This window comes from Triticum aestivum, chromosome 7B (assembly GCF_018294505.1).
Source record: "Triticum aestivum cultivar Chinese Spring chromosome 7B, IWGSC CS RefSeq v2.1, whole genome shotgun sequence".
NCBI classification, from domain to species: Eukaryota; Viridiplantae; Streptophyta; class Magnoliopsida; order Poales; family Poaceae; genus Triticum; species Triticum aestivum.
Window position 1 is genome coordinate 57199757 of NC_057813.1, and position 8761 is coordinate 57208517.

An 8761-nucleotide genomic window follows, 5' to 3' on the forward strand; every position below is an offset into this window, starting at 1 on the left:
GGGGGGGTGAATCGTTTTGTTTGTTTGCCCGGACGCACTTCCTTGCATGCGAAGATGTAGCTGGTGGGTCCCAGCAGTCAGGGGGAAATGTTTTTTCGCGAAATACAGTGGCCCGTCCGGTGGGTCCCAGCTGTCAGGTGGAGGAATCATTATTTTCCGCGTAATAAGGAGGTACTTCCTTGCTGCGGCCGTGGACCTAGCTGTCAGCCTCTCCACGTACAGTCCACGTCCGATGAAAGTCGTTCCTTGACCACGTTGACCACGCCGCACCGAGAGCACCAGGTCGGTGGACGACGGCGAGGCCTAGGAAGGGGACGACGGGGAGCCGGGGAAGACGTGACAGCGGAAGCCCGCGCAGAGAGGAGTACGAGGGTTCACTAGTTCGGCTGCGGTGTGAGGCTGCCATCGCCGCAGGGCCTGGCCAGCGGTGGGAATAGTAGGGGGCGGTGAGGCCTCCGCGGCAGCACAGCCGGCCACGGGAGGCAGGAGCATGCGGCACGACCGGCGCTCCTTTGGGCGGCTGGAGCAAGAAGACCAGAGGTTGAAGAAGCAGTACGGCCGTTGGATGGACATTGTACGATCACTGGAGCTAGAATCGTTCATATTGACTAAAGTTGACAAAGGCCCCCGTCCCAGTCAACTTAGTAGGCCCACAAGTCAGCCTCCCACCATGGTGGGTTCCAGCTAGCAAGGGGAGTATTCATTTTTTTGTGCGTAATAAGGAGGCACTTCCGGTGGGTCCGAGCTGACAACGCGGGGAATGTTTTTTTTGCGAAATACGCCAGCCTGTCCGGTGGGTCCCAGCAGTCAGGGGGAAACGCTTTTTCACGAAATAAGGTGGCCCGTCCGGTGGGTCCCTGCTGTCAGATAGAGGAATAATTATTTTGCGCGTAATAAGGAGGCACTTCCTTGCGGCCTCCTGGACCCAGCTGTCAGCCTCACCACTTATAGTACTCTTCCGATGGAAGTCGGTCGTTGACCACGTTGACCACGCCGCGCCGAGAGCACCAGGGCGGTGGTCTGGACGACGGCGAGGCCTAGGAAGGGGACGACGCGGAGCCGGGGAAGATGCATCAATGGTAGCTCACGCGGAGAGGAGTACGAGGGTTCACTGGTTTGGCTGCGGCGTGAGGCTGTCGTCGCCGCAGAATAACAGGGGGTGTGGGTGAGTAGAGGGATACCCTGGGCCAACGGTGGGAGTAGTAGGGGGCGGTGAGGCCGCAACGACATCAAAGTCGGCCATGAGAGGTAGGAGCACGCGGCACGACCGGCGCTGCTTTGGGCGGCTGGAGCAAGAAGACCAGAGGTTGAAGAAGCACTATGGCCGTTGGATGGACATCGTACGGTCACTGGAGCTAGAATTGTTCATATTGACTAAGTTGACAAAGCCCTCCGTCCGCGTCAACTTAGTTGGCCCACAAGTCATCCTCCCACTATGGTGGGTCCCATCTAGCAGGGTGGGTATTCATTTGTTGTGCGTAATAAGGAGGCACTTCCTTGCATGCGAAGATATAGCTGGTGGGTCCGACATGTCAGCGGGGGGAACGCTTTTTTCGCGAAATACGGAGGCCCTTCCGGTGGGTCCCAGCTGTCAGGTGGAGGAATCATTATTTTACGCGTACAGGTCACGGCCGATGGATGTCGTTCGTTGACCACGTTGACCAGGCCGCGGCGAGAGCACCATGGCGGTGGATAATGGCGAGGCCTAGGAAGGGAACGACACGGAGCCGGGGAAGACTCGGCAATGGTTGCTCATGCGGTGGGAAGTACGAGGGTTTACTGGTTCGGCTGCCGTCGCTGGAAAATAACAGGAGGTGTGGGTGAGTAGAGGAATGGCCTGGCCAGCAATTAAGTAGGGTGGGGCGGTGCGGCCTGTGCGGCAGCACAACCGGCCACGGGAGGCGGGAGTAGGCAGTCCCACCGGAGCTGGTTTGGGCGGCTGGAGTAAGAAGATCAGATATTGAAGAAGCAGCACGGCCGTTGGATTAACATCCAACGGTCACTGCTGCTAGAATCGTTTGTGGACTAAGTTGACAAAGCCAAAGTACACGTCAACCTAGTAGACCCACAAGTCAGCCTCCAAATATGTCCCAAACAGCATACAGCCCGAAATTTCTAGCCAGATTCAAATTAATTTTAAATCTAAATATACCTTAATTTAAATTCAATGAAATTTTACCCGCACAAAAACAATGAAATCTAAAATATCAAAATCCGAAAGAAAACAGTATTTGGGAACTAATTGCCTGTTTGCTGTATTTTTTTCATTTTACAGCCCATTTCTTATTACTTATAGCCCATTTCTTATTACTTATAGCCCATTTCTTATTACTTATAGCCCATTTTCTGGGCAAAATGCATCCCTCCTCGTCTTGAAAGATTTCCGGCCCAGCAGGGCGTAGAAAAGCAAGTAGGCCTATGTTGGTTATTCTGCAAAAAACAAAATAGCTAGCTAGCCATTTTTCAGAAAGGAAAAAAACAAACTGCGCTGGTCATGTGCTAAACATATGAAATAAAAGCCTGGGCTAGATGGGCCACGGGTCCCGCACAACCCAGTTGATACCCTTCTCCGTCCCGAAAAACAAAATTACTGCGCGCGCTGCTGGGTCCCTACTGTCATCCTCACCATGTACAGTCATCTCCTTATTCCTCTCGGTTGTTGACCATGTTGACAACACCGGAGGGCGGCGCCGCGGTGAGCAAACCAAGGCGGAGGACGATGGTGAGGCCTCGGACGGGAACGAACAGGAGCCGGGGAAGATCACAACTAGCCGTGGGAGGCGGGAGCAGGCGGTCCCGCCGGTGCTGGTTTGGCTTTGGTGGCTCGAGGAAGAAGAGACTGAAGAAACGCGACAGACGTTGAATGTCAATCAAACGGTCAAGGTTGGCACAATCGTTTTTTGACTAAGCGGACACCAAGTAGCATACTTTTTTATATATAGGAAGAAAACTGCGAGGAAAATGCGTTCGTCTGCCGTCCTCCTCACAGGAAACGTTCGCCACATAAGTGACTAGCACCCTTGGTTTTCAACTGAGAGGTCTTGGGTTCGAGTCCAAGGAACTCTCAATTTTGTCCTCCTTTCTTCCTCGCAATAAAAGGGAAAGAAAATCAAAGACTTGGGAAGGCGTACAGAACAAGCTAGTGTACCAGTAAAGAGACATTGCCGAGTTTTAGAAAAAAGAAAGACGTGCTCCTGTAGCTGGTTCGAATCCAAACCTAGACTATGACTATATATGGTTCTATGCTACTCTGTAAGTAATGAAACTGACATATCCAACGTTTGCTTCTCCTCTTCTCTACTTACTCTGCCTAGCATCAGAAGCTCTGGCCACAGCAACCATGTCCGCTGGCTGCTCGTCCACCTGCTCTTCAACAGGCAACAACTAGATATGCGCCAAGTCGCCACCCGTACCATCGCCTGTGGGTCTCATCACACCCCCACCGGCACGTGCACCGTAGCCGATTGCTCATCGCAACCCGCTACCGTTGGTGTGGTGCCACTGCTGCAAATAACACAGAGTCATCCGTCGCGTCTCAACCACAATCCGCAACCCTGGCCGAGTCTTCTGCAAATGCCCGAATCATGGGGTAATAATATGTTTAAGTGTTGTTCTGCTTCTTTCAGTTGCTGATTTTTTTAATAGTTTGGTTGATGATCTTCCAATTTGATTCGTGCAGAAAAGGGAAGATTCGTGTGATTTGTATTTTTGGGAAGTTGCTGATGTGGGGGAATGCAACTACGCTGATTATTTGGTTAGCCGAGGAATCCCAATACCAGCAGGTTGGGGTGTTGGACAAGTAACTAAAGGAATGGCAGAAGAGGAAGATGTAGAGCAGAAGGTTAAAGATACAGTTCCTCTGATCATGGCCAAGCAACAGCTGCTGAACGGCCTTGACAGCAATGAGGAGATGAAAGAGCTTGTGAAGATAATGGGCAAAATCGATGTGCTCTGTAGGATGATTGTCTCTTTATTTGAAGTGTATGTAGCACTCGTGATGTATTCAGTGGCTACGACATGAGCACTTTGCTGAAACTAGTAATGAATGAAACCTGTGTAGTAGGCTGGGCGTAGTGTTGTGAACATCTAATGATTTCTATTAACGGAAATCAGGGGGTATCCCCTTTTGCTCATATAAATAAATAAATAGCAGAGGCCCCGTCGGGTCAGCTTTGTTCTCATTCGAATACGTCGAGAAAATTGCAGTCCAACAGCAAACTATGTCATCAAATTCAAGTTTCACAGCCAAATATGAGTACAACTGAACAACAATGTCATCATGTTTTAGTTGTCATACAATCACCAAACACAAATAAGCATACATAACAAGTGATGTTCTCACAGCAAAATACTAAACAACATGTTCATCAGGTTTCAGTTGTCATAGCAAACACAATTTCACATAGTAGATAAAAAAACGTCTTCTGACAGGCAAATACGACAAAAGCAATGTAATCATCATCCGCAGCAGTAGCGTCAACATCTTCGCCATGTGTATCAGTCTGAATCGTAATTCCCCATAGTGTCATCTTCTTCGTCGTCCTCAACATCCTTGAACGTTGGCTTCTTCTTGATCAACTCTTGTATGTCCACAGCACGACAAGCAATCTTTTTGCCGGCGTCATTGATGTGATGGTTCTCAAAGATATTAGGAACATCTGTGTTATCTTGTACATCAGGAGCAGTGTAAGCATCATCTTGTTGTGCAACTTCATTAAACGAATTCCGCTGCTCAAACCTTTGCAATACTCTCCAGTCATCGCTACATGCAAATGTGTCTTCCAAGAAAAATATCTGTGTTGCTTGATTTGCCAAAATAAAAGGCTCGTTGGTCTGGTACGCCGCCTTGACATTGATGGATTTGAAATAATCATCAGCTCTGGGTTTTGTGATCCTAGAAAACAGGTTATACCAATGACAACACAACAGAACCACACACCAATGTTCCTTGAAACCGAAGATATACTGCAACTAAACAATGTCTGTTATGTTAGCATACATTTCAGTTGTCTCTTTGTCATACTTATACGTGCTCATGATGGCACTATTTTGTGTCTTCCTGCCTTCGTCTCATGCAGTGGTGTTGTAGCGCACATCTCCAACAACGCAAGGTTCATAATGGCTTACCCGAGTATCAGGACCCATTGCTAGTGAGTAAAGGGCATCATCAACTGCCTGCCCATCCTCCCGCATCTTCTTAACCTATGGTTAGAAAATAGACAAGCTGATCATCTTATGTACTCAATATATTAAAAAAACTGACAGTGCACTTGAAAAGCTTACATGGTTCTTGAACCATTTCGCAAATCCTGCCATAACAAGTTTGTCAATGTTTCTTGGATTTTGCTGCAGTAACTCCTCTTTGTAGATGCTGCACAACATAGTGATCGCCTCAAACATCTAAATATATAAGAATGTGCTGCAAGTTTAGTATATTATGATGTATAAGCTGCAGTACTGCACTTACTTGATATAAGGTAGTATCTCAGGACAGTTATTCAACACATACCAAACCATTTTGTCCAAATCTTTAGGTTTGTCCTCTTGTCGACTCTTCCCTGTAACTCGAACAGAATAATCAAAAACATTGAGCCCGGGATTGTCTTCACCCACCTCTTTGCTAAGCTGATCAGCTGTTTCAATGTAGTTTGAGCAGAATGTCAACGCTTCTGTAGTAATGTAGGCCTCTGCAATGGAACCCTCGGGTCTAGCTCTGTTCCTAACATAGCCCTTGAAATTGCCTAGCCGCCTTTCAATAGGGTATATCCATCCATACTGTACTGGACCTCTAAGTAGTGCCTCATCAGGTAGATGAATAGCCAAATGCACCATCACATCAAAGAAGGCTGGAGGATATATCTTCTCAAGGTCGCATAGGATAGTTGGTATCTTGTCTCTAAGACGCTCCAAAGCATCTATCCTGATATTTCTACTGCAGAGTTCCTTGAAGAATTGTCCCAACTCTGCAACCGCTCTGTATAAGTCAGGGCGGCCCAATCCTCTAAGGATAACAGGTAAAACCCTTTGAAGTAGGACATGGCAGTCATGAGTTTTCAACCCTTGTACCTTGTTTCCATCTGCACTGACTCTCCTTTCAGGGTTGGAAGCAAATCCATGTGGGAATCTCACACGTGACAGGACCTCGCAGAATTCTTTTCTTTTTACCTTGTCCAAGACGTACACAGCTGGTGCCATATCCCGTGGTTTACCTTCATCTTGCACCTGCAAATCCTTTCTGATACCCAGGTGTGTCAAATCAATCCTAGATTTTAAGGTATCTTTCATCTTGCCTTCAATGTTAAGAAGTGTGCCGATAATGTTGTCACATATATTTTTCTCGATGTGCATCACATCAAGATTATGCCGCAGATCCAAATCTTTCCAATACTCCAAGTCCCACAAAGTGGACCTGCGGGTAAACAATAATCTCTTTTCTATCGTGCCACGCTTCCTTTTCCCGCTACCATTACCAGGATGGTTTCCTGGTGTAATATGCCTGACCTTCTCTAATTCCACTTGCAACTCATCAGCGGTGAGCCTCTTTGGCGCATCACGGTTTTCATGCTTTGCATTGAACACATGTCTTTGGTATTTTCTAGGATGCGGCTTGTCCTTGGCAAGGAAACGGCGGTGTCCAATGTAACAGATCTTACTAAGTATTGCGTATGACAGCGGATTCCTGTCACAGCGAACACATGCATTGTAACCATGTGTCGTTCGCCCTGACATAGTGCCCAAAGCCATATAATCATGGATGCACCAAATTACAACAAAACACAGAAAGAAATCAGCTGGTGGGCTGCTATATAGGTCTCGAGTGAGAACACCCTTCCATAGCTGTTGAAGTTCCTCCACAAGAGGCTCCATGAACAAATCAAAATCCTTTCTAGGACTTTTTGGACCTGGGATGAGCAAGGCCATCATGTAGTTTGTTTCTTTGGTGCATACATTTGGAGGCATGTTGTATTGGATAACAAGCACTGGCCACATGCTATATATGGCGCTCTGGTGGCCAAATGGGTTAAATCCATCTGAAGCTAAGCCAAGTCTAATGTTTCTCGGGTTAGCAGCAAACTCTTTGTGTTTATCATTGAAGCTTTTCCACTCACTACCATGAGATGGATGGCTCATTACATTCTGATCTTTGTACTCCTGGTTCCTAGAATGCCATAGTAAATCCTCTCTTGTTTCAGCATCATGAAACAACCTCTGCAATCTTGGTGTAATTGGAAAATGTCTCAGAACATTATGAGGAACCCTCTTCACAGCATCGCCATCTTTCCATCTTGATGATTTGCATTTTGAGCATTCACTTAAGTTGGCATAATCCTTCCGGAACAAAACACAATTATTCTTACAAACATGGATCATATCATATCCAATTCCAACTGCACGAAGAAAATTCTTCATTTTACTGTAGGTGTGTGGCAGCTCAGACACATCTGGGAAAGATTTGCGGAAAGAAGCCAACATCGCATCGAATGATTTTTGGTCATCCGCTCAGATGTCTTCACCTGAAGAAAGGTGACCATAGCTGAGAATACTCACAACTTATTTCCTGGGGTGACAGCAATGTTGCATTGTTCCAACATGCAGGCCCATTGTTTTTCTTCTACAGGTGAAAGTTCATGGAATGCACGAGCATTTCGTAGCATTGTTTCAATGTTGGTCAAACTCACTGGCTTCGCCACCACCACCACCTCCTCCTCTTCCACCTGAGCATCAGGCAGATCAAGATGGTGGTCTGCTGCTTCCACATAGTCAATAACATTGACGTTCACAACTTCACCATGATGAACCCACCTAGTATATGTGACCGACATCCCATACAAGTGTAGATGATTTTGCACAGTTGACTGGCGTCTTGTAACTGAATTCATACAACTACTACACGGGCAGAGCACATCTGATTTCGGACCACCGTACTCAGCTCTGATAAAGTTCATGAAGTTTTCAACCCCCTCGACATATGCAGCGGAGAATCTTCGAGCAGAAGTTATCCAAGTCCTGTCCATCTAATAGACATACAAATTAGTTCTTCTACTAGATATTACAGGAAAAACATATATGCTTTTTTATGAAGTCCAGAAAAGAAATACCTAGGTCGATGTCTAAAGCTATGGCAAGATATTTGGACGAGCAGATCTAAGTAACGAAATATATGTAAAACTAATTCAGCAAACATATTTGAGTGCTAAATTATGGCAGGCTATTTCAGTAGTCAATGAGGCCGTGCACACAGCCATCGAACTATCGAAGGCCATCGCAGCAACAAAGATCGAGTATAAAATGGTGTAGAGCTATTTCACCTAACAGATTGGCTACTAGACCATGGGAATCTACGTCACAATAAATATATGGCAGAATATTTTAGCAACTAATCGGCCTTGGCATGCCATCTCAGCTGAGCAGATTGAGTGCTGAACAGGGCAAGGAAGTTTCTTAAGCAGAGCATATTGACAGTAAACTACTTCGGCAAACAGTGAGATTAACATCATCTATCAGCTAACATTCAGCGCTACACCGACATGAACGGGGCCTCAGTCTAGAATGCACGTACCGTGGGAGAAGTTGACCATCGTGCGTCTCCATACGAACGTCGCCAGCGGTGGTGGCGCTGACCACCATGCGCCTCCACAAGAACGTAGCCAGAGGTGGCGGCGTGGCTAGAGGACGACAGTCTACGAGAGCGTACTGTGGGAGCGAGAGGATCGCCGTGCGTCCCCTCGATGAACCGCGGCGCCGACGTGTCAGCGCGGCG